This window comes from Camellia sinensis, chromosome 8 (genome assembly GCF_055761805.1).
Source record: "Camellia sinensis isolate YWXY chromosome 8, ASM5576180v1, whole genome shotgun sequence".
NCBI classification, from domain to species: domain Eukaryota; kingdom Viridiplantae; phylum Streptophyta; class Magnoliopsida; order Ericales; family Theaceae; genus Camellia; species Camellia sinensis.
In genome coordinates, this window is record NC_138968.1 from 115,794,431 (window position 1) to 115,821,915 (window position 27,485).

The following is a 27,485-nucleotide window of genomic DNA, read 5'->3' on the forward strand; positions in this document are numbered from 1 at the left end:
GTAAATCCTCTATTGCAGAAAATCGTACCTTTGTCTGTGATAATGCAAAACCCCAGTTTGACTCTTTTCATGCTTTCCGTTTCCTTAGTTTTATATTTGTTAGGCATGAACATTTGAGCGCTGTTTCTTTAGGGAGCATGTTGATATGTTAAATTATGCCTAGCTGAATAGTGGTGTATGAATCCTTATTCAACTATGCTTAAGCAAGAATGAAAGTTGATGCTTTTCCACCTCTTTATTTATTTATTTATTGATCAGGAACACCAAAAAGAAGTGAGGATAAGGCATCCTCTTCAAGAAAGATGACACAGCGAAGAAAAAACCAAAAAGAAACAAATCAAAATACAAAAAGATAAACAGTTACTTCTACACAATACAAACTGACTCCCAATCTGTAGCAAGCATAAAAAGTGGAATCCCTCGGAACACTGGACTCATCGAGGCCCAAAAAGACGCCAAGTATCTCACTCTATCCCATAAATAATTTATATCCCGAGCAACTCCTTCAAAGACACGCACATTTCTTTCCAACCAAATGACCCAGAAAATTGCAAAGACAACACAACTCCAAAACACTTTAGCTCTCTTCGACCTTCCAAAAACTTGAAAATCAAATAATAGCATTTGAGCACTTCCTTTTGGGGCCACTCACATCACATCACCCAATCCAAACACCCTATGCCACAAACGCCCAACCACTGAGCAGTGCAAAAATAGATGATCCAGGGATTCTCCACTTTTACAACACATAATGCACCATTGAGGATTAAGATACCGTGAAGGTCTCCTCTTTTGCAATGAATCATTTGTCAAAGTGCCCCCATGAACCAAGATCCACATGAACACTTTCACCTTAAGAGGAGAGCACATGGCTTCCAAATCTTTTTATGAAACAGAAATCGAATTACATGAGAATTATCAATGATTTTGTCAAGAAAAGATTTACAAGTAAAAGAACCCGACGAATGACTATTCCAAACCTACCTATCCTCCAAATTTGGAGACAAAGAAACATTTTCGAGTCTTGACAATAGAGATACCGATTCCGGAACTTCCCTCCACCTCTTTATTTATTGTACAAATATACAGCTTATACTATTTGCATTGTTGTGTAATTGGCTATATGTCCACCGGTTATACATGCTGCTAAGTTTAGTTATATTTGAGCTCCTAATTTGGTAAGTCTTGGGGTTTTAACTTTGAAAAGAAGTATTAAGCTGTTCAACTTTGACTTTTTACATGATGTATTTGGGCCATTTGCTTATGCTAATTGCGTATTTCCCTTTAAATATGAAATTTTTGTTTAAGTATTAGTGTATAAGGGTAGTTATGTCTTTTGCTCATTTAGTCTTTTATTATAAGTATGTGTAAACCCTAATATGTTTAGGTGTGTGAATAATATACAGCAGCCGCTCTCTCTTTTCTTCCTCTCTTTCTTTTCTTTCTTTTATGCACATCTAACATGGTATCAGAGCCTCATCTTCCTCCTTGAAGATTCTTTTCTTTTTCTTGTTTCTTTCGTTCTTCCTTGTACAAAAAAAAAAATATCAAGAAAAAAAAATCCAAAAAAAAAAAAAAAATTCCTTTATGGTCGAAATTTGATGGGTTTTCACCCTAGATTTTTATTTTAATTTTTTGATGAGTTTTTTAGTATTTTTCCAATTTTTGTTGATTTTTGGAAAAACCCATTGATTTTTTTGGAAGTCCCTGCTGGGGCTTGTTTTTGGCTATTTTTTCCTTTCCTCCCTCTACCTTGGGAGCCAACTGGGACTGTTCTAGGGTTGGTAGGACTGGTTTTGATGATTTGGCAAGGTTTCACTCTATTTTTGTCAATTTTCCTCAGTTTCAGCACGTTTTCTCTCAGTTTTTGACTGGTTTTGGCCTCTCTAGCCCCTGTTTTAGCTCTGTTTTTGTCTCTAGAGGTAACTTTTGTCCCTAAGTTGAGTTTGTGTATTCGCCTTTGTTGGTTTTTTTTTTGTTTTGGGCTGGATTCGCCTCTGTTGGTTTTTACTGTTTTGGGCTGGAATTTGCTTTTTTCCTATTGTGGGCATTTAATCTTCAATGGCTGAGGGTGAGACTAAGGATACAATTAGTGATGAGGGTGGCCTCCGTTGTGTTATGACTCTTACCAACAATCCCTCTCTTCAAATTAGTCCCGTTAAATTGGATGGGTCCAACTATTTGATTTGGTCACGCTCCTGTGGTCTTGCTATTGTTGCTCGCCGTTTGACTGGCTACATTGCTGGTTCTCTTCTCCTACCGGATGGTGATGACTCACTCCATACTCAATGGATTTCTGAAAATGCTCTCGTAATGACTTGGCTAATCAACTCTATGCAGCCCACTATCAGTCGGAGTTTCCTTTTATTAGATACTGCTCATAAGATTTGGACAGCTGCAGCCCAAATGTACTCCCAACAAGGTAATGATGCACAGGCGTATGAGTTGAGGAAGAAGCTTCAGAGCTTAGATCATAAAAATAGATCACTCGCAGTCTACTATGCTGAGTTGAGTAGTTTGTGGCAGGACTAGACTATTACCAAAGCTTCCAGGCTGTTTGATCTCGGGATGCCACGTTGTTTCAATAAACCGTTGAGAAAGAGCGTGTGTATGACTTCCTTGCTGGCTTGAACTTGGAGTATGATCAGATTCGCGTCCAAGCGTTGGGTCATTCACCTTTTCCCATCCTACGCGAGGCTTATGCCCTTGTCCAGCAAGAGGAGAGTCGCCGTAGTGCTATGGTGCATTCCTCTATTCAGGATCGTTCTACTTTAGCTGTTTCTCCTCCTACTCGGGCTCCTCGGCCTAGTCCGATTTAGTCTGGGAGTCAAGGTACACTGGTTGATCGAGATCGCTTGAAGTGTGATTATTGTGGGAAAGACAAACATGATCGACAGCATTGTTGGAAACTGAATGGTCGCCCTACTCGGGGTCGAGGTCGTGGTAGTACAGATCGACCCCAAGCACATGTGTCCGAGATTGCTGTGAGTCCTTCTTCTGAGCCTAGCACTCTTTCCCAGGATGAGTTACACACTCTCAGACGTTTGATGGCTCGACTTGACTCTCCTTCTACCACAGTTTCTTCTACTTCCGCTTCTTCCAATTTTGCCAACACAGGTATTCCTGCTAGTGCTCTTAGTACCTTATCATCGCCTTCTTGGATTATTGATTCTGGTGCCACCGATCACATGATAGGTGCCTCTAGTCTTTTCTATTCTTATTCTCCTTGTTCCAGCCGAGACAAGGTTCAAGTGGCTGATGGCACTTTATCCTCTGTCTCTGGCAAGGGTTTGCTTCATTGTTCATCTTTGCTTTCTCTTTCATCTGTGCTTCATGTTCCCACTTTTTCCACTAACTTGCTATAGCGATCCCGGTTGTCCCTTTACTGTTTAGTTGTATTCCGGACTCAGTTCCGTGGAGTTGGTAGTTGTATCTATCTTGTTGTCGTCCTTTAAATCCATTTGTTTGAGTTTTAGAATGTGTTGGGCCTGCTTGTTACAGGTTGGTAGAGCTTTGGCTCCCATTGTTGTTGCCCAGTTTTTGAGTGGTCCGCTCGAGCGGGTCATTTTGCGCTCGAGTGGGGTTTATACCCTTCCAGCATTTCGAGTCCCTACAAAACTTCTGCATGTGTGTTTTCTACGCTCGAGCGGGTTTCTTGCGCTCGAGCGGGCTTGTTGGCGCTCGAGCGGGTAGTGCCTCGTTGGTGAAAGTTCTGGGAAATGAAAATCTACGCTCGAGCGAACTGGTCTTTCGCGCTCGAGCGGGTGTGCTCTGTCTTTGTGTCTTGGTGCTCGAGCGGGAATTCTTGCGCTCGAGCGGGCTCAGTTTTCTGTTCTTGACGCTCGAGCGTCCTGTTATCCGCTCCAGCGGGAGTGTCATATATCAGTTGGCAGTTGGGCTTTTTAAAATCACTTTTTACATTCTCTGTCTCTCTCTTACTTTCTCGAAACACTTTTTGAGAGCTTCTCTCTCTAGGATCTCCCTTCTCTCTAGGGTTTGATCTAGTTAGAGTGTCTCCCTATCCTCCGGCCTTTGTAAAAAGTGTGTTGATCGTCGAGGGCTTCGTTTTGATTCGTGGATCTTGGAGTTTGGAGCATCTTGGTTTTCTTCAACTTTCCCGTTTGAGCCCTAACTTCGAGGTAGGGATATCCTACTCCTCTTTATGAGCTTTGTCTTTGAATTTTAGCATTCTGATATGTTGGGGGTTGTTGGGTAATTTTGAGAAAGTTTGGGTCTTTGTGTAATTTTACAAAAGATGGGGTTTTATTTATAATTAAACCTATATGCGTGTTTAGCATAGAGAGACAATATAGATGATGAACTATGGATGAAAGTGAAACCTTGGGGTTGTTATGTTAATTATGGGAAAATGCCCTAATTAGTTGGATAAATTAATTTGTATAATTAATTTTGGGAAATGAGGAATTGAATTGAGAATATTCAAATTGAAAGGATTATGGGATTAACAGGTGTAGTTAGATTCACTAAATCGCTCACCCAGGTTGAATGTTGATAATATATCCATTTGGTGCATTTATTTTCTGTTTAGAAATAACTGCTTTGGGCTATCGGTGGAGGATAGCCTTGATTGTTGTAGACAATGCATGATGATTAGGCAAACTAAAACTAATCGATTGAGTATGCTATCGAATATAGCGGTTGGAATAATACATCGACTTTATGCATTGATTGTTTATGTATATGACCTATGTTTATATACATTGTGTGTGGGAGAGGAGATCGGGGATATACTCCACGGTTTAGGGAAGATAGGGGATGGACCTCTAAGCCGGATTGTGTGTGACATTGATACAGCACTACCATGTGTATCAAGTGTTGATTATGGAAGTGTTTAAATTGATTTGATTTAGCACTAAAATGTCTATCGTTATCAATTGTGAAGTATAGAAGTGTTTCTATGTTATGTTGATACAGCACCAAAATGTATATCGTTCGTATAGTATGGAAGTGGTTTATGTGTTATTGATACAGCATCAAAATGTGTATCCATCATGAATGTCGAAAGTGTTTTTAAGATGAGTCTTATTCTCAATAAGTTATTTGGCTAAGTTTTGAGCCTCGTTTTCAAACTCAAGGTTGAAAAAGAAATGAGAAATGAAATGTAACATGGACTTAAATGTCATGAAACTGGAATGTGATATAAGTGAGTGTACCGGTGTTGACCATCTATCAACTGCTAATCTTTTAGTCATTGTTCATTGCTGGTTTAGTGTATTTCTACTGGGCTGTCGCTCACCCTATATGGGACATCATTTTCAGGTACAAGTAGCATGCCACCTCCAAGGACATAGCTTGGGAGGCTAGAGGCAGACAAACTGCTTTTGTTGTTTGCTTTCTTTTGATGTATTACATGTAAATTCAAGCCAAGGGCTTAATATGTATTGAGTTAGTACTCTTCTTTTTTGTAACCAAGTGTTAATTTGGAAAGCTGTAAGCCCGTAGGGCATTTGCTTTTGTTGTTAACATGTAATACTTTTGTAAGAACTACTCTGATTAATGGAAAGATGGTTATTTCCTTATATCCTTGCATGTCTTAAATGATGGGTTTTACGTATTATTTTGAGGGCGTTATACCTGCTTTCTATTAGTAGTCTTACTACTTCTCTAAATTGCTCAGTGACATTTTTTCCTACTCATTATGTCTTTCAGGACCTGGCTACGGGGAAAACGATTGGCAATGGTAGAGCACAAGGTGGGCTGTACTTTCTGGATGCCGTTCCTCCTGTCGTCCCATCTCAAGCTCTCAAGTGCACTATTGGCACTTCTTTTTCTCTCCTTCATCAGTGGCATCGCCGTTTGGGTCATCCTTTCTTTAATGTTTTAGAGAAACTTTTTCATTCTTTAGTTCATGATTGTCCTAGGAGTATTTTTTGTTGTGATGCTTGTGACCTTGCAAAGCATAAACGTATTTGTTACCCTTTCAATTAATAAAAGAAGTACTTTTCCTTTTATGCTTATTCATACCGATGTGTGGGGCCCTTCCCCTGTGGTTTCTACTTCTGGGTATCGATAGTTTGTTACTTTTATTGATTATTTTTCCCGTGTGACTTGGATTTACTTGCTTCGAACTAAGAGTGAAGTTTTTTCTTGTTTCCAAACTTTTCATAAAATGGTGACCAATCTTTTTAATGCTCAAATCAAAATTCTTCGTAGTGATCATGGGACTGAGTATGTTGATGGAGTTTTTCCGGCATACCTAGAGGAGCATGGCATTCTTTATCAGACTAGTTGTGTTGGTACTCCTCAACAGAATGGGGTTGCCGAGTGTAAGAATGGCCATCTTCTCGAAGTTGCTCGCTCTCTCTTGTTTACCATGAATGTCCCTAAGTCTTTTTGGGGTGATGTTGTTCTTACCACTGCTTACCTTATCAACCGTATGCCTTCCAGTGTCCTCCAATTCCAGATTCCTCTTCAACTGCTTCCTATCGTATATCCCACCTCTTCTCTTCTTTCTTGGGTGTTTGGGTGTGTCTGTTTTGTTCATTTGCAACCTCGTACTCGTGGGAAACTCGATCCTAAGGCTGTGCGTTGTGTCTTTATTGGTTATTCTACTACTCAGAAGGGTTATAAATGCTATGATCCTCACACTCGCAAAGTGTATGTCAGTATGGATATCACTTTCCGTGAATCTGTGTCCTTCTTTCCTTCTCATCCGCCATCTCCTCCAGGGGAGAGTAGTAGTGGTATGGATGAGATTGCGGATGAGGAGATGGCCTATCAACACGAGTTGTCTTTTTTCCTTCCTAGTCAGCGGACTATTATTTGTGGTGAGGGGGAGCCTAATAGTTCTCTTGATGTGGAGCCTGACATTAGTGGTCGTTTGGACAGGGCTGATTTTAAGACTTATTCTCGGCGTCCGAAAGAGCAAGCATCCCTTGTGCCACCAAACCCATCATCATCCCTCATGTCAGCTCCAGGTAATGCATCTCAGTCTATCCCTCTACCTGTAGTTGAGAGTCCTATTGTCAATGATTCGAGTCTTCCTATTTCTCTCAGAAAGGGGGTTAGGGCCTGTACTCAACACCCCATTTCTAAATTTGTGTCATATGATTCATTGTCTTTTACATATCGTGCTTTTGTTTCGTCTTTGTCTTCTTCATGTATTCCCCAGGGTTGGACAGAAGCTATCAATGATCCTAAGTGGAAAGTAGCTATGATAGAAGAGATGCAAGCTCTAAGCAAGAATAACACTTGGGAGTTGGTTTCTCTTTCTAGTGGAAAAAATCCTGTAGGGTGTAAATGGGTGTTCACCATCAAGCAGAAAGCAGATGGAACAATTGAACGGTACAAAGCACGATTAGTGGCCAAGGGATTTACTCAGACATATGGAATTGATTACCCAGAAACCTTTGCTCCTGTGGCAAAGATGAATTCCATTCGAGCTATTCTCTCATGTGCAGCTAATTTGGGATGGCCTTTACAGCAGTTAGACATGAAGAATGCATTTCTCCATGGTGATTTGGAGAAGGAGGTATATATGGATATACCACCAGGATTCTCATCTCAGTCTATAGTTGGGAAAGTTTGTAGGTTGAAAAAGGCGTTATATGGTTTAAAACAATCTCCTCGAGCTTGGTTTGATAGATTCCTAAAGGCTATGTTGAGGTTCGGGTATAAGCAAAGCAATGCAGATCACACAATGTTTGTCAAACGTCACGCAAATAAGGTAACTGTGCTTATAGTATATGTGGATGACATAGTTGTGACAGGTAATGATGAGGAAGAAGTGACACATCTTAAGATGCTGTTTGCCATGGACTTTCAGATCAAAGACCTTGGTTCGTTGCGGTACTTTCTTGGGAATGAAGTTGCCAGATCTGACAAAGGCATCTTTCTTTCTCAGCAGAAGTATATTCTAGATTTTCTTGAGGAAACTGGCATGTTAGGCTGCCGATCTGCTGATTCGCCAATTGAGGCTAATCACCATCTTTGTAGTGGAGTTGGTGATCTTGTGGAGAAGGAAAGGTACCAACGACTTGTGGGAAGACATATATTTATCCCACACTCGTCCAGATATTGCCTATGCGGTTGGGATAGTGAGTCAATTTATGCATGAGCCTCGTGCCCCTCATTTGGATGCAGTGTATCGTATTTTGAGGTATCTTAAATCTGCTCCTGGAAAAGGGATTTTATTTTCCAATCATGGTCACTTGAGGTTGGAGGCATTCACAGATGCTGATTGGGCTGGTTCTATAGATGACAGGCGATCTACCTCCGGTTACTGTGCATTTGTGGGAGAAAATTTAGTGACTTGGTGTAGAAAGAAACAAACAGTGGTGTCCAGATCTAGTGCAGAGGCAGAATACAGGGCTATGGCGCATGGTACATGTGAATTGATGTGGCTCCAGTCCTTGTTGAATGATATTGGGTTTGTTTGTAGTGAACCATTGACACTGTACTGTGACAACAAAGCTGCCATTAGTATTGCTCACAATCCTGTTCAGCATGATAGAACAAAGCATATTGAGATCGACAGACATTTCATCAAGGAGAAATTGAATAAGGGTTTCATATATATGCCTTTTGCGAAGTCTGCAGATCAATTGGCTGATGTCTTTACCAAGGGTCTTAGTAGTAAGGTTTTCCATCCTATTTGCTACAAGTTGGGTATGAGAGATATCTTTGCACCAACTTGAGGGGAAGTGTTAAGTGTTAGTGTATAAGGGTAGTCATGTCTTTTGTTCCTTTAGTCTTTTATTATAAGTATGTGTAAACCCTAATATGTTTAGGTGTGTGAATAATATGCAGCAGCAACTCTCTCTTTTCTTCCTCTCTTTCTTTTCTTTCTTTTATGCAAATCTAACAATTTCAATTTAAGTTTTCCATGTATTGATATTTCAATTCATTTTACTTTTTTTGTGCATATGCTTTACTTGTAGCAGTCCTTGTCTAACAAATGCTATAATTATACTTTTGACTGTGTTTCCAAAATGCACATCCATTTTCAGGCAGAAAACAGAATTCCTGCAATGACTTTTAGCCACTCTGACCAGTGTATATCACGGCAAAGGACATGGGGTGTCCCCATTCCAGTCTTTTATCATGTGGAATCAAAGGAACCTCTCCTGAATGAAAATACCATCGATCATATCCAGTGTAAGGACTAAGGACCTCGTAAAACAAGTCATTGCTTTTATTTTCTTTTATTGGTAGGTTCATATCTATGCAGTTTGACTCTACATTTAGAAACCATAAAGTGTTATTTTTGCATTTCATGTAGATATCCAGTCTTTACTCTACTTTATTTTCTTTCATTTTTCTTTATTTCCCCCCTTTTCTGCCTGTCAGCATCTTTGAAGTGCTCTCTTAATGCATTATTTGCCTTCCTTTTCTGATTATTGTAATTGCAGAGTTTCTATGAAACTACTAAACATTTACATATAAATTTTGGTTTCTAATACTTTGACTGTTTTTATCTTGGCAGCTATAATTTGCCAAAAGGGTAGTGATGCCTGGTGGTACATGACAGTGGATGAATTACTTCCTGACGTGTATCATGATAAAGCATCAGAATATGAAAAGGGAACTGATACAATGGATGCTTGGTTTGACTCAGGTATCATAATTTAATGTTGCACTTAATTTTGTTTACCAGTGAAAGAAACACACGGACTTTTAGTACTATTGAATTTTGATCATTGATATCCCTTTTTACCATATAGTATCACATGTATTTTTTGCATTTTTTTGATTTGTGGTTTTAGTGTTCCTGAGAAAAAGGTGTCATCAAATGGTTCTTTATTTTTTTCACTTGGTTAAATGACTCCAGTATCACCACATCTGCGTACATCAATCTCTGACAAACTCACACGACCTCTGTGTTCATGAATAACTGAACCACTTTCCCCAAAACCTCCTAACAACAAATCTCTTCGCCTCTCCGGTAAACCAACAGACTTAGTCCATGTCAGAATCGGAATGGCCTTCGTTGGAGGACAATGCCAGACATCAACATTATCATTAGTATATTTTTTAGATAACACAACAATAGAGGGGGCCCTCATTTGCGAATCTTCTGGCATGTCACTCGTAGAATACTTCAGATACCCCTTCATTTTACAATACGTAACGCCCCTTTTAATATTAAAATTTTCAAGTCGATACTTCACCATCCATGGTACCTGTTTGTCGTTAATTGAACAATAACCATTTCCATAATAGACTAACTCGCATTGACAATCTACTGGGAAAATAAACCATGCCTGCAAACTGTCATTACCGTCTAACCTCCGATCATAAACATTTACTCTGACCAACCCACTAGCATTGGGTGCGCAAAGGGGGGAATATTTTATCAATATTTTATCAACCTTAATACTTTTTTTTTTTGTATCTTAACCTCAATTGAGAAAATAAATTAGGCAACGCAAGTTCAATACAACTGAAATCACTTGCCGAAACACCTTCAACAACCCCAGTTTTTATATCGTCCACCTCCATTAACCTGAACATTAAAAATAAAAATACATCAAATGCTTATTCTAAACAGTTTTAAAGTACATTTGACTCCTTAAAGTAATTTTGCATTCCTTTCCACTAACAGTAGCAGCCACTAAATATATGGCACCCTTTTGAATGCTTCCAACATTTCCCAACAGCGTATCTTTGTAGTCCGTCCAAACATCAACTGGGAAGAACCGGTCTACAACTTCTATCCCGTGACGAACGTACTCTTTGTCCTTGCCACCAACGAGCTTGAATCTCATTTTCTTTAGCATCTGAAAACGGTTAAACTGGTCAGGATCAACAATCCAGGTCTCAGGATTACCCTCACCAACTCCAATAAATATCTTGTCAGGTGTAGGGACGGAATCTGACGGACTATTATCACTGATGACAAAAAACAACACGTGGTGGACCGCAGCTTCGTCCTTAGCATCCTGTCCCAATTGAACATTACCAATGAATTTGATACCCTTAACCACGATCTTGTCTGATTGACGGTCAGATCTCTTATTACCCAACTCAATACCATTAAGTAATCTCGCCACGCCTTTATTATCAAACTTAACGTCCCTTAATTGTTCATCGTATAGCTGTAATTTCCTTACTCCCCTCTTAGTCTTCTTAATAAATCGGGGAATATTCTGAACGTACCATCTGCGAACATACTGGGTCTTAAAAGGGGCACAACTACGGTAACTACGCCTATATCCACTGGTCGCCGGTGTCCTTGACCTTCGGTACGCAAGGGGGGTCCGATAATGGCTGCTTCCTATTCCTTCCATTTTTTATAAATAACTCCAAATCTTTTATACGAACACTTCTACAGGATCTGTTACCTCTGCTAACCCTTCTGTTCAGACACCTTAGCTTTGATATTTTTGCCCTCTGATCTTCGTACACCGGAACAAACTTCACCGGAGCTCTCTGCCGGCTCTCTGCCCACAGTCCTAGTTGCCACGTCAAAAAGCGATCTACACACATTTGAGTGAACTGCCTGTAATTCTCGGGATACTCTTCTAAGGAGTACAACATTGTATACCAAATAAATCGACAAAATTGGCAGAAAGAAAAGGAGGGACGAAACAAGGTACCAGAAAATCATCTCAGTGTAATAACTCTCCAACTGCAAAAACATATCTCTCTTATCTCTCTCCACCGACAAATATCTGAGGCTGGACCCAGATATATAGACAGCTGTAAATATGGAGATTCGGAATTTAAAATTTGAATTCCCGCCCATTACTGTTCATTCACGCGGAATTCTGTGCACCTTTGCTTTATATCCAAGCAAAACCACTATGATCATGACACGTGGGTGGACAGGAGATGGCCACGTCTACTCACACCAAGCCCCGGCTACTCACACCAAATAGTGGTGTGAGTACGGATTTAATCTCCGCCCTACACGTCACCATCCGTACGTCCATCAACGGATGAAATTGCCTAACGGGTACAATTTCAACAGGGGGGCGCTAGTAATGTTATATATAGCGCCCCCCCCAGCTGGTGTGACCTCCCCCTATATAAAGCCTCGACAAATAACATTCACACCTGTGTAAGTTAAGTGTTAATCACTAAATAAGCTAAATAATGCCTCGCCAAGCCTCTTTCCATTTTTATGCCAAGAATGTTTTCCTCACCTACCGACAATGCCCATGCCCAAAACAACAACTCTTAGAACTCCTCCAATCTCTCCTCCAACTAGCCTGTCAGCCATACTACATACTTGTCGCAAGGGAACTCCATGAAGATGGAAACCCTCACCTTCATGCCATGGTTCAATGCACGAAGAAGATCAAAACCTCCAACCCGAGATTTTTCGATCTCACTGGAACCAATGGGTACCATCCAAATATAGAAAAACTCCACTCGCCAACAGCAAGTCGACAGTATATACAGAAAGGGGGCGAGTTCGTCGAATGGAGAGAATTTTCATCTAAGGGGAAAAGTCCTTCGAAAAACAGAGACAAACTCTGCAGGGGAATACTTGGTGAAGCAGAAATGGAGGAACAATTCTTTGCTCTCTGTAAGGAAAGATGTCCCACTGATTACGTCACAAAATACCCCCAATTAAAAACATTTTCCAGGGATCATTACAAAAGAGAGAGGCCCCCATATACTAGCCCTTTTAATTCATTTCCTTTCTTAAATGAAGAAGTAAAAAAATGGGCAGAAAATAATATTTTGTTTGCAAGTCGAAATTGCGTTCAATACGAGTTATGTCAAAATTGTTGTCTCTCCGTTTGGAAGGAAGACGATTTCCTTAGATTAGGGATACACAAAAATAATATAAACAATTTATATACTGACAAAGAACTCTCCTCCTGCTCTGATAACAGGAACCAGAGCAGAGGCCCATCTGCCCAATCTCCCTCTACCTCAAAGGACCCTCAAGAACAGGCAAAATCGCCTGGGCCAGAAGCCTCGGACGACACAATTACTTCTCCAGCAGAATAAGCTTCAAGGACTACGACCAAAACACCGTCTACAACGTGATAGACGACATCAAATACTCGACAGTCCCTACCGAATTAATAAAGAATTTAGTAGGCTGCCAGAGAGATTTTCATGTATTTGTTAAGTTCCAACCATATCTCACTATTAGAGGAGGAATTCCTTGTATTTTATTAACAAATGGGGACAGTAGTTGGTTAGATGCAATGTCCCCAAAAATGAGAGAATGGTTTGATGTTAATGTAACCACTGTCATGATTAATGAAAAATTTTATTAATTTTATTTATGAAACCACTCAAAATTTTATTTACGTACTACATTTCCCTTATCATCAACTATTACATCTTGAGTCACATCACTATTTTTTACACTGATGATTACATTTCGTAAAACATTAGAAAATTTTGCTGCATCCATAACAACTGATCCTCTACGATCAACTTCCTCTTTGCTAACACCAACCTCTGAAATCGACGAACCAGGATCAACATCAAGTGACAAACTATTTTTATCAGCATTTTGGTGACATCTTATTTTATCACAACTCTGCAATTGGATCAAATACTTGGTATCAGAAAGGATAATTGTAAATAGGTTGATCATTGGATGATGATAAATTCAACCTTTGATATTGATGGCAACTGATTTAGTGGTTAAACCTAATTAGATGGTGGAAAAGATAGCTGAGGAGCAAATGCTTCTCCTCTGAGTTTCGCCTCAGTTTCTGGCAAGTCCTTATTGCATTTATCTTTCTGTATTGTTTTCATTTGAATGTGCTTCAAAAATTTAGAAAACTGAGGTCATCAGAAATGCAACTAACATAAGATTTCAGAATCAAATTTTCAAATTGTTAGGCATTTTGGTTCCAGTTCTCTCAAAACAAAGAAAATGCAGATAAATTGTGAGAAATGCTTTTTAAAAATCACTTTCTGGAAATTGTTATTATTTTTTTCCCAGAATGTTTAATTTTTGGAAATTTGAATGGGTGTTTTGTTTCTCATTGAAACATATAGGAGCCGTTCATTTGTTTTGACGTAAAATGTTTTTCTCAAAAATATTTTACTCATTTTCCGTTGTTTTGTTTAACAAAAAGTGAGTAAAAACATTTTTAAAGGAAAATATTTTTACATCATTTTTCCAAAAATGACTTACCTTTAAAAATTTCGTAAATCAATATTTACAAAGTTGACTCTCACTCATTACCTTTTAACACATTTAGCCTTTTCAAACAAGTATCTTAGCTCACTAAAAAGTCATAAATAACACATTATTGAATCAAAATTTCCCTTTCAAGCAATAAAATATTTTTGTTTCAAGTGTCAACCAAACGATGAAAAAAAAAATTTGTGTAAATATTTTACGTCGAAACAAATGAAACCATAATGACAAAAGGTGGCAAATCAATTTTTTTTTTTTTTTTTTCATTTTTCAAACTATGGACAGTTCAGAAGTTTTCTTGTTGGAGAATGAACAAATAGAAGAGGATGAGATAGAAGCTTCAAAAGGAATTGCTGCCTTCTTTCTTATTTGAACAATTGTTATTTTGATCAAAGGTATTTCTGGGAGAATTTCTTTAATCTGGACCTTTTTTGTCTGATAAATATTTGTGGATTTGAATGATACTAATTAAGCATATTAAAATGCTGTAGAATAATGAAGAATTCTTTACATCAGGCCCTCTCATCATCAGACTGCAGCTTAAAAGTTTGAGTATTTGGACTTCTGTTATCATGTGCTTTATTAAGTGCATGCTTTTTCCAAAAATTTCTTGTATCTGAAAATCCTGTCAGTGACATTTACCATTACTTTATATATAGCTTAGTCATTGAAGAATGGTCGCAATTGCATTTAGCTTTGATATTTTTAGATTTGACATGTAGTCCGTTATTTCATTTTGTAAATCATTGGTTAATTGCTCATGACCTACTTTAGGCTCTTCTTGGGCTGCTGTGTTGGAGAAAAGAAGTGGGCTTAGTTTTCCTGCAGATTTATATCTTGAAGGTACAGATCAGCGTTGTTCCAAAGTTCTATATTAACAAGTATCACTACAAAAGGTAATGATCATCTGAATGTGCTCTTTATTACCCTACATGGAATTATTTGTAGTTCAACGTTATATCATTATGTTGTTTCTAGCATTCTTAACGAATTGAGTGTTGGTTGATAAATTTACTAGTGCAAAATTGTGTATTCCAGACGGGTGATCTCTGTAAATCAAAGTTCCCATCTTTACCTAAATTATATGTAACTCATCTTGAGGGGGAAATAATATAGCGATCCCGGTTTCCCTTTTCATTGGTTGTTGTGTACATCTCGTTTACATCCTTTACTCTTTGTATTTGAGTTTTGGGTTGTGTTGGGCAGGTGTATAACAGGTTGGTTGAGCTTAGGAACCAAGTGTAGTTGCCCAGATTTTGGCCTTCACGCTCGAGCGAGGATTTTGACGCTCGAGCGGGCCCTTCATTGTTGTCTGTCCGCTCGAGCGGGGTTTCCGAAGCTCGAGCGTAGTTTTCCATCTTCCAGTATCTCCTCTGCAGAGTTGTGCACTCGAGCGGGAGTTTTGACGCTCGAGCGGGATGTTGTGTGTGACGCTCGAGCGGAGAGGTTTGATGCTCGAGCGGAGACCTGGTTCTGTAAAAGTTCTGGGAGTGTGTATCTGCCGCTCGAGCGAGATTGTTGACGCTCGAGCGGGAGTCTGTGAGTGATGCTCGAGCGTGGAGTTTGACGCTCGAGCGGGGCGACTTTTATATAAATCCGAGATCCGACATTTGGATCACTTTTTCAAGATCTTTTCTCTCTCTTACTTTTCCAAAAAGCCATTTTTAGAGCTTCTCACTCTAAAACCGGCCCTTCTCTCTTAGATTTGATCTAGTAGGAGTTGTTTGCTCGCTTTTGGTCTTTACGAAAGTTGTGTTGATCGTCGAGGGCTACATTTTAATCTGAAAATTTCAGAATTTGAAGCATTTTGGTTTTGGTCTTCATCTCCATTGGAGCTCAAACTTTGAGGTAGGGATATCCTACTCCTCTTTATGAGTTTTGTCTTTAAATTTTGGCATTTCGATATGTTGGGAGTTGTTGGGTAATTTTGAGGAAGTTCGGGCCTTTGTGTAAATTTACAAGAGTTGGGGTTTTAACTATATCAAACCTAGATGCATGTTTGGCATGGAAAATGTGAAATTAATGTTAAGACATTAATGAAAATGGAACCTAAGGGTTGTAATGTAAATTATGGAAAATGCCTTAATTACATTGGTTAATTAATTTGCATAATTAATTATGAGAAACGAGGAATTGAATTGGAAATGTTAAGATTGGGAATACGTGGGATTAAAGGGTGTAGTTGGATTTTGTGTCACTCACCTAGTTGGAAATGTCGATTTTATATCCATTTGTTGCATTTATTTTCTGTATAGAAATAACTGCTTTGGGCTATCAGTGGAGGATAGTCTTGGTTGTTGTAGACAATGCATGATGATTAGGCAAACTAAAACTAATCACCGGAATGTGTCATTGAGTATGACGGTTGAATGAATACATTAAATGTTATGTATTGGTTGATGATGTGTATAATTATTGTTTATATGCATTGTGTTGTGTTGGAGGAGATAGGGGATGTACTCCGCGGTTTAGGGAAAGATAGGGAATGGACCTCTAAACCGGATGTTGTTGGGAGGAGATAGGGGATGGACTCCGTAGATAGAGCTCATATGCTTATCTAGTAATGTGTTGACAGAGCTCATATGCTTGTCATTGGAGGTGTGATAGTGCTCATATGCATATCTGTGGAAGTGATGATATAGCTTGTATGCTTATCTGTTGTTGTGTGATATAGCTAGTATGCTTATCTATTATGAAATGGGAAGTGTTTGATATGAGTTACTGTCTCGTATGAGTTGTTGGCCAGGTTCTGAGCCATGGTTGTAAATTGAGAATTGAAAGGAATTGGAAAATGAATGGTAATATGGACTTGTATGTCATGGAAATGTAAAGTGTGATAAAGGAAAGTATCAGTGTTGGCCATCTATCAACTGCTAATCTTTTAGTCAATGTTCATATTTGGTTTAGTATATTTCTACTGGGCTGTGGCTCACCCTATATGGGAATATCATTTTCAGGTACAGGTAGCATGCCACCTCCAAGGACGTAGCTTGGGAGGCTAGAGGCAGGCGGACTTTTGTTGTTTTATGTCTTGATGTATTACATGTATATTCAAGCCAAGGGCTTAGTGTGTAAATGAGTTAGCACTCTTTTGTTGTAACCAAGTGTTAACTTGGAAATCTGTAAGCCCGTAGGGCATTTGCTTTTGTTGATTAACATGTAATACTTTTGTAAAGAACTACTCTGATGAATAGAAGAATATTTATCTTCATTACCAATGCATGTCTCTATTGATGGGTTTAATGTGTTATTTTGAGGGCGTTACAACTTGGTATCAGAGCGTACCAGGTTCGAATACTTTGGGTACGTGGGAAGTGATTAGGATCACAATGGGTTTGTCTCGCTTGATAGAGACTTAGATGTAGTGTTATATGCTACATGCTTAATTGATAACATGCTTATGTGACTATGTGGGTATGGGATTTAGTTTCTAGGATGTTGATTGGATCTTTGGGTTTCTATGAGTCTTGTTGGAAAGGCACTTGATCAATGCTGTTTCTAACCGGAACTCTAGTAACGCCTCGGGACTATCATTATCCAGAGATGAAATTTGTAAGTGCTTATGTGTTTATGTGCTTACATGGAGTGAATTACAGTTGTCCATGCATTAGGACGTGAGTGTTTAGTTTTGGCACATTTGTGAATGTGCTAACGTTCTGTATTACCTTTATTAGGATGTCAGGGCAAGGAAGAGGTGCTAGGCGTGGTAGACCTGCGAGGCAGGACGCACCTTTACCGGATGATATTCCGGCAGTGCAGGAGGGTGTTGGCCAGGCCAACGTGGCCGAGCCAGCGGGCCAGCAGGCTATGAGTGCCTTGGCACGAGAGATAGCAGGGGTTTTGGGTATTCTCAGGGCTGGGAATCAGGTAGCTGAGGTAGGGCCTTCCTTCTTGAAGAGGGAGTTTTTCCGGTCTAACTAGGATGAGTTTGTTGGGGATCCAAAGGAACCACTGAAGGCTGACGAGTGGTTAGAACAGATGAGTAAGACGTTCGAGATGCTTGGCATCGAGGACGGGGCTTTGAAAGTGACCTTGGCATCCTTCCAGCTGAAGGGAGATGCGGGTCAATGGTGGAAGTACGAGAAGGCTCGTGTTGGTGGAACATGCGAGGCGTTTGTGAATGCTTTCCAGGAGAGGTTCTTGTCTGCAGTTGCTAGGGAGAAGCTGAGGGATCAGTTTAGCCGGCTTAATCAGCAGGGTATGTCTGTGGCAGAGTTTGAGGCCACTTTCACTAGTTTTTCCAGGTTTGCACCAGAGTTGGTGGCGTCCGAAGAACGTCGTTGCTATGAGTTTGAACGGAAATTGAAGTGGGGCCTCAAGCTGAGAGTTGGTGGGTCTTACATCCAAGAGTATAGACATTTAGTGGATGCTGCAGCTCATATGGAGCTCATGATGCAGGAGGAGGATAAGCGGCTGTAGACACCCCATTTTTGACTGACCTTAAGACTCAGACGTCACCAATTGAGCGCTTGGTGATGTTGCATAATGTGCTTGTTCAGAAGTTTCGGAGTTGCGGCCGTGAGCCCTGCCTCCGGACTCCCGAACCCTTTTCTGTGCCTTGTCTCGGTTTGCGAACCAGACTCGATTTTCTCTGTTTCTTTTCCTGAGGAGAGGGAGAGGTCCCGTAAACCATCTCTCAATGTCCGTAGGCTACATTTGGTGGCCGTAGGCCATTTTTCCCATTTCGGAGTCCGGTTCCCGGTTTTCGGAGCCGTCAGGCCGTGTGCCTCGGTTCGGGACCGCTTAACCGTCTCCTATTGCTCTGATTTTTGGCATACATCTTATTTCATCCCTTTTGAGGGACACTGGGGGATGAGAAACCCACTTCGTGGCCGAATGCCACTTTCGGTGCTTAACAGCCCATTTTCGGGACCCCGAAATGCGTGTTTTGGCCCCGGAGCATTCGTTTTGCATCGGTTTTTGCTCATTTTTGGCAGGTACCTCTGTTTTATCACCAGGAAGGTCACTGAAGGGTGGGAGGCCAGCAATTGTTGCAGCAGCCAGTTATCTCTCCTCCGGAGCCTCCCGGCGCCCGTTTTTCCAACTTCCGGGCTAATGTTGAATACCTTGGAGCTAATGTTGTCAACTTTCAACCACATATCTGTGATCTACCCACCTGAGAGGCCCCTAAAAGTTCATGGCCGGCCATTAAGGTCACCTGACCCTTTTGACCCCTTTCTTCCGGGCTAATGTTGAACCCCTTGGACCTTTTTTCTCGAACTTTGAACCACATATCTGTGATGTACACACCTGAGAGGCCCCTAAAAGTTCATGGCCGGCCAGTAATTCAACTTGACCCTTTTGACCCCCTCTTTCCGAGCCAATGTTGAACCCCTTGGACCCACTTTCTTGGACTTTTAACCACATGGTTGTGTTGTACACACATAGGGGTACCTCTCCAGTATCTGGCCGGCCAGAAAATCACCTTGACCCTTTTGACCCCTAGCCGGCCGGCTAGGGGGTGTGGCCGGCCGGCCACCTCCAGTAAAAGTGAGAGGCCGGCCGTGTTCTTCTCACTGTACCCTTTACAGCTGTGGGGCAATATCCCCCAGATATTTTCTGTATCCGGGGGATATTTTGTGGGGGAGTTTTACCCTCCTTTTCCCCCACCTTTACACCCCCTTTTTGATCCATATAACCAGCTGGTGGCCTTCTTCATTTGGGTTAGAAAATTTACTCTTCAAAGCTCCATAGCCATCTCCATCTTCTTCCTTCTCAATTCTTCAAAAAACCCTAAGTCCCTAGCCTCCATTTACACTACAACACCAAGCTCTACCACCACCATCTCATTTCCAGCAACAAGGAAGGGTTCTTGAAGGCTAAAGAAGCTGCAAATCCATCCAAGAAGCAACAAAAGTTCGAATCTTCAAGGGTAAGTTACACTTTTACCCTTTTGACCCTTTTTCTTGATCTATTTCTAAGCCTCACTTCCTTTTTGTTTCAAGCTCCGGCCCTAACTGAAAAGGGCTATATTTTGAGCTCATATTCACTTCTAATTAAGGGCTCAACCCTGTTTGAGCCCTCCATAATACACTTGCTTCATTGACCTTCTTGTATGTCATAGTTTTGCATGCTATTTTTGACCCATGAGAAATTTATTTTCGAGTATGTTATAAACTGATATAAGGCTTATTTTGAGCCCCTCTCCAACATTGGAGAAGGGCTCAACATTGTTTGGTGTCTCCATGTGTCACTTGTAGTTCAATCCCTTATTTGGCCCCATTTTTGCATAAATTGATAGCCCTCTTTGCTTCTGTTTTTGGACCTTGGTCCGAACTTAAAGTGGCCTTTTTTTGGCCTATAATTCATGTTTCATTCACACTTTTTTTCTGTTTGGTGATTATTTTGTATACTTCATGTTTTAGCACCTTTTGAGCTTCATTTTACATCACATTTTTAGCATATTTGTATACTGATTTTGAGACTGCCATATACTGTAAATGTTCATATTTTTGGTCCATCTTCAGTGTTGTAGAAGGAAATTTTTCATTTTGGGTTTTTCTTATACCACTTGCTTCATTACCCCTCTTTTGGCCCCTATTCTTGCATGCTATGTTTCCCTTATCTATGCTTGCTGTTTGGCCATGTTTATAACAGTGAAAGTGCATCTTTTGGGACTGTCTAGCTTCTGTCTTTGTATTGCATGTCCATATTGTGCATGTTTGGCATGGCTATAGGCCATTTCGGGTGCTTAATGTTGCATTTCGGGACATTTCCTTGCATTTCATGTCATTTCGCTTCATTTCGGGACTGTTTTCCCCCATATTTTGTTGCTGAAATTCCACTAGCATACTTGCATATCATTTTTGCCATGTTTTATTGCATTTCATCATTGCCTCGGTTTGCGTGCCCGTGTGCACGCATTTCGAGGCACCTCTTTTTTATCCGCCGGCATCCTATGTGAGTGTGGCTGAGGCTCACTCATGTTGGTATAAGTCCATTTGTCATTTCCATGTCATTCCATTGCATTTTGCACCGCCTCGATTTGCGTGCCCGTGTGCACGCATTTCGAGGCATTCCATTTTTTTTATCCGCCGGCATCCCATGTGAGTGTGGCTGAGGCTCACTCATGTTGGTATAAGTCCATTTTCCATTTCCATGTCATTCCATTGCATTTTGCACCGCCTCGGTTTGCGTGCCCGTGTGCACGCATTTCGAGACACATATCATCGCCTCGGTTTGCGTGCCCGCGTGTACGCATTTCGGGACACATATCATCGCCTCGGTTTGCGTGCCCGTGTGCACGAATTTCGAGACACATATCATCGCCTCGGTTTGCGTGCCCGTGTGCACGAATTTCGAGACACATATCATCACCTCGGTTTGCGTGCCCATGTGCACGTATTTCAAGGTACCTCATTTTCATTGTTGCTATCATCGCCTCGGTTTGCGTGCCCGTGTGCACGCACTTCGAGGCATCTCATTCGCATTGTTTCTACCATCACCTCGGTTTGCGTGCCCGCGTGCACGTACTTCGAGGCACTTCATCTTCATTGTTTCTACCATCGCCTCGGTTTGCGTGCCCGCGTGCACGCATTTCGAGACACATGTCATTTTCTCGGTTTGCGTGCCCGTGTGCACGCACTTCGAGGCATTTCATTTTCATAGCATTCTGTGTATGTTAAGACTATATCTTAGTCGCATTTCATGCATATCATGCATACTGCATCATGTGTCCGAAATAGGAGTTAGCCCGGGCACGGGAAACGAGGTACATTTCGTACTCCGAGTGACGGAATGTGTCTCAATTCCCCCAGTCACCGACACTCCAGATTATCCATGATGGAGTTAGGTTTTAGCTGTAATTTCATGTGCATTCATCCTATATTGAGTTGTGCATTTCGACTCCTCGGCCATCATGCCTTGGTATGCGTGATTGGTGGCACGAGGATCGAGACTTGCATATATCTGTGCAAATACATTGCTATGCCCCTTTCCTGCTCTCTGTTGCAGCAAAATGGAGAATCAGCGACTTTTTGGACTTGGCACGCATTTCAAGAACAGGTGTAAACAGAGGCTAATTGGGGCATTCCGGTGGATTTCCGCGTAAGACAATCTGGACATGCATCATCCATCAGAAGCAAGGCGGTCCCTGGCTTGCACGCCAGTTTTATTTGCTTTCATAATTCATTAATTAATTAAGATTTTGTAATATTTTGGACTGTAATATTCTTTTATTCGAGACTGTAATATTTGGACTGTATATTTATTTGGACCCTCTGCATGAGGGCATAACTGTAATAAGTGTGGGTGAGTGTGATGTATGTCTTCCAACCCCACGTCTTTCTCCCTTTTATTTATCCGCTTACGATGGTTAGATTAGGGCATATTTAAATTAGCATACAGTATGACAGCATGTTTGCATCATTCATCTGTATTGCATGCACCGGGCTCGGCGCACCAAACTAACTGCATCGTACTTTCAATTCCAAATTGAATACATGGTAGTTGTAGCATTTCATATACCATCTTAGAATAGCCGAGCCTGCCATAGTTGCATTTTTGCATGTGTTGCATTAGGCATTTCTGTATACTTAGGATTCATGCATGATTTCTAATGTAATTCTTTGTTTTGGCTTGGAGTACCCGGTAAGTTTTATGCTTTAGCATCCTTGCATGCGTGTGAGTGTTGCCATGAATAGCATGCTTACCATGAGGCTATGTGCTTACATGATTTAACTGCCTGAATGCCTGTGGGTGGAGGCTGTGTTATCTGAATTGGAGTAAAACATCAAATGTTTCAAGCCTACCTGCGGGTAGCAAACCATTTTCAAAAACAAGCACGAAATGTTTTGTTCCAATTCAGGCGACCCGGTCTATACTTGTATGTTGTGCTCATCACATAGTAACCTAGGCGAATAACCGGAATAAGAGCACACAATGTTTTCAAAAATTGATATCATGGTTAGTAGAGGCCGGTCTATGACCGGGCGAGCGGGGGTGCTCACGAAGTGACCTTCCCCAATCGTACCCAAGTTCCCGAGCCGAGGCAACTTTGGTGATGACGGACACATGGCCTTTTGGCACCGAGTCAGGGTTTCCTAAATTTCCCAAATAAAATATTTAGGTGGCGACTCTGTATCTGGGAAAGCAGTCCATGTTTGGCACTTCTTTCAAAAATCAGTTTTTTTCACAAAACGATTTGCCGGATTTGGACTCTTTGGTTCAGACTTAGAACCGTGACTACGAAAAGCCGAGTCCAAGCTGTAGCGAGGTCCCCCCGCGGCCCTGTTACAGTTTCTGGCGACTCTGCTGGGGATTTAGAGAACTTGACTCGAACTCATGATATCTGTTTTTGACTACACTTGTGTGTTTCTTTGCATTGCATTTGCATTGGTGCGCCTAGGACACCGTGTTTGCCATCTGCTATTCCTGAACGGTTTGCCGGAGGCTTGTCTTGTCAAGGCATGACCATAAGGCTGACCGGTTGTGGGCTCTGCCAGTATGGGAACACAAACCCCGGTTTTACCGGGGCACCCTCTTTGACCATTCGGCCTAGCGCATATTCGGATCCATAGTGACTATTCCAAATTAGGACAGGTTGCTTACCCGTTTATAGGTTGTTTGAAACCGCTGTGTGCATAGTGAAACCCTAGCTCCTGACAAAATAGGACAGGGAAACCTTACCCCAACATAGGGGTGTTTTGGCTCTCACTTATCTGTTATGTGCTTTAAAGTGCGTCTCTACAGGAATGCATGTATCAGTATATGAGTTTGGGCATCAAGCCTGCGGGCTTCAGTTCAGTATTATCAGTATCAGGCCTGCGGGCATCAGATCAGTATATGAGTTTGAGTATCGAGCCTGCGGGCATCAGTTCAGAATTGTCAGCATCAGGCCTGCGGGCATCAGTTCGGTATTGTGGGTATCAGGCCTGCGGGCACTAGCCAGTATTTGAGGATTAGTTATCTGCGGATATCAGATTCTGTTTTAGGGAACAGTGATACAGGGATGATAATCAGTGTTTGAGGACAGTATGTATTTCAGCTTATTGACTGTGCGTTGATTGTGCCCGACTGCGTGTCATGCATTTTATTTTAAGCTGTTGTGCTGTCTGTTTATCTGTTTATTTATTTCATTTTCGCTTTATTTATCTTTTGCTAGGGTCAGTTTTAGCACGATTGCTTCCAACCCAGCAGGCATTCCCCAAGCACCTTGGACACGAGGTCGTCGACTCCATCGATCTGAGGATCTAATCGACGGACAGCCAGTGTTCCATTCTCTACCCCCTGTTACCAAGAGGAAGCAGAAAAAGCGTAGTGCATCTGAACAGAGAGCACCAGGATAGTGGTTCCCCCTACCAGTGGACAGTTGGACTGAGATCCCCATTGAGACAAATCTGCCAGTAGTTCAGGCATATCGAAGCAGTATGACAACACCGACAGGAGTTGAGGAAATGATACGCCAGATGCAGGAAACTATGCGGGCTATGCAGCAAGATGCTGTCCGCCGGGATGAGCTTGCTAAGCAACAAGCTGAGATTATGACCCAACAGGCTGAACTTATCACCCGACTGCAACAACAGAATACAGCATCTGCTTCACACCAAATTCCTCCCCCAGCAGGAGCCCCATTACCTGAGAAGGCTCCTGTTATTCAGGACATCCCTCCAAACATCCAGAATACTATACCGACTATCCAAAATCTACAAGAGGACACAAGTCTTCCAACGGGGCCAGCCCCGCCCCCGATTCCACCACAACTGTCCAAGGTCCATACCCCCAATCACCCGGACTCTCCATCCGAGGTCGAGGTTGATCAAACAGCTCTGAAATTGAGCAAGCTGGAGAAACTTTTCAAGAAATCCCAAGGGGCCAAGGCTATGCCGGATATCGGAGATGGATATACCGAGGAGGCCGTAACGCTCCCCGATAGGTTCAAAATGCCACAAATCGACCGTTTTGACGGGACCGGTGACCCCATGGTCCATATCCGACTGTTTGCGGATGTCTTGCGGCCAATGGGCCTTACACGACAACAGAAGCTCTCATTATTCGGCCGAACCCTGTCGGTTATCAGATGAGGTGAAGAAGAACTGGGATGAGGTGAAGAAGAACTGGGATGAGATGGCTGAGGCCTTCGTCACACAATATTCCTATAATACTCAGATCGAGATCACAACCCGTGATCTAGAAACGACAAGGCAAGAGCCTAAGGAATCTTTCTCGGACTTTGTGATCCGATGGAGGGCAAAGGCGTCAACGATGACTCTAAGGCCCACTGACAGAGATCAAATTCGGATGATTGTGCGCAATCTCCACCCGAAGCTAATGCAAAGGATGATTGTGGTCCCCTTCCCTACTTTCGCAGATTTACATGATATGGGGGTGCAAATAGAAGATGCTATGAGACAAGGTCTGTTTGACCAGGACAGAGAACAACCGAGGAGGACCTTCAACCGCAACAACAATGCAGGCCCGAGCGGCGCTGCAAATACAAGAGCCTCGGAAGTTAGTATGGTCACCACCACTCCCCCTCCCCCTCCAAGACCCACGACTGCCACACCATTCTCCGGCGCGTCCGGAAGCAACTCACAAAACAGCCGATTCCAACCCCGAGGCCAAAGAACCTTTACTCCACTATATATGCCTCTGACCAAAGTTCTGGGAATATTGATCAGGAAAAATCATTTAAAACCCCTGGAACCAAAGCCATTACCAAATCCACTCCCCTCCTCTTTCGACCCGTCAAGGTACTGCGCATACCACCAACAACACGGTCATGACACCGACCGCTGTTACAGATTGCGTCATGAGATTCAAGATCTTATTGACAAACAGGTGATCGCGCCCCCTGATAAACCTAACGTCACAACCAACCCTCTCCCACCACATAACCAAGCTCCTCCCCCCAAAAGAATTAATTTCATCCAGACTGGGGTCGCATCCTACGATCCTAGCATCTATATTACATCCACCCACCTACCCAAGCCGGAGGTGCTCCTCCCTGATTGCACTGACTTCTTGTGCATGGTGGGCATCTCCAAAACCCAACCGAAACCGATGGTGGTGACCGACGAAGACATGGCGGGGCAGATTTTGGGAGAGACTGAGTCTGTTGAATCTGGGACTAGGCAGAATTTTGTTGAGAGAGCCTATGATCCAAGCAAGTACATCCTATCAACGAGCCGAACTGGGCTAAGTGTAGAATTTCCCGAGACAGGAGAACTATGCATGATCCGAGGGGATGGATCTGAGCTATGGGCAGATGAGCTGACAGCCGTGGAGGAGGACTTTGCTAACTTGCAATTTCTCGAGGACCAGGAACTGGGGGATGCATCGATTAACTGGTATGATTATGAGGAATCAGAGGAGGCCACGGGATGGCTTGAAGATCAACCGGATGCAGTGGGGGAAACCCAATCAGAACAGAGCCCGGCAGGGGCGGAAATATCAGTTGTGGCCGGAACGGCCGAGAGTCAAGTTGTACCGCCGGAGAGCGCCGGTGTTAAGAATTCCGCTCAAGATATGGGCATTGTAGGTACAGGAACTGTTGAGCAACCAGCTGTACTGACGCAGTTGGAACAAAAGGAGTTTGAGGCTACTGAGAGAGCCAGAAAGGCAAAGGGCCCTGAGGGGACCGAAAGTGCTGTGTGCACGAAGACAAACAATGCTGCGAGCATATGGACAGAAAGCACTGAGAGTGCGAGTAGACCGGAGCCGGACAGATGTCTGTTGGCTGCTAGTGGAATGTGGTGGGAAGATGACGATTTGTGTCTTGCCCACACTGATGAAGACTGGGGGAATAACCAGCCGGATGATACTTGGTACCTCGATGAAGTGGACCATATGACAAGAAGTGGGCGGTACTTCAAACCCCCACACCTGGACCAGCCCGAGGCATCCGGGAAAGATAGAGAAGTAGAGAGACAGAAGGAGAAGCAGATTGAAGAGGAAGCTGTGCTGAAACAGTTGAAGAAAATACAGGCAGACATCTCCATCTGGGGGCTGCTAATGGCATCACGAGTACACAGAGAAGCTGTCCTATCTGCTATGGACAAATCCAAACTCTCCATAGACACCACGCCTGAACAGCTGGTTGGGCTGGTTTTTCCGGGAGGAGGTTCCCCGGCATTAACCTTTTCGGACAAGGAACTACCGCCTGAGGGCACAGGTCATAACAAACCTCTCTATATCTCTGTTGAATGTAGAGATAAGTGGATACCGGTGGTACTTGTTGATACCGGGTCTGCGATTAATGTCTGCCCAACCAGAACGGCATATGCAATCGGGTTAAAACCCGCGGACTTCGTCCCAACCACCCAAGTGATCAGAGCATATGACAATACCAGCAGAGAAGTGATGGGGACTGTTAAAATTCAAACCAAGGTTGGTCCAGGACAACACAGTGTCGAATTTCATATCTTGGATGTTCTCGCAACCTTTAACTTACTTTTGGGGCGACCGT

At 42.2% G+C, this 27,485-nt stretch overlaps 1 pseudogene; it reads right to left on the reverse strand.

Annotated features, from left to right (window-relative positions):
- Positions 1 to 27,485, reverse strand: part of LOC145797438 (protein PSK SIMULATOR 2-like) — a 185,248-nt pseudogene that overhangs the window by 25,916 nt on the left and 131,847 nt on the right.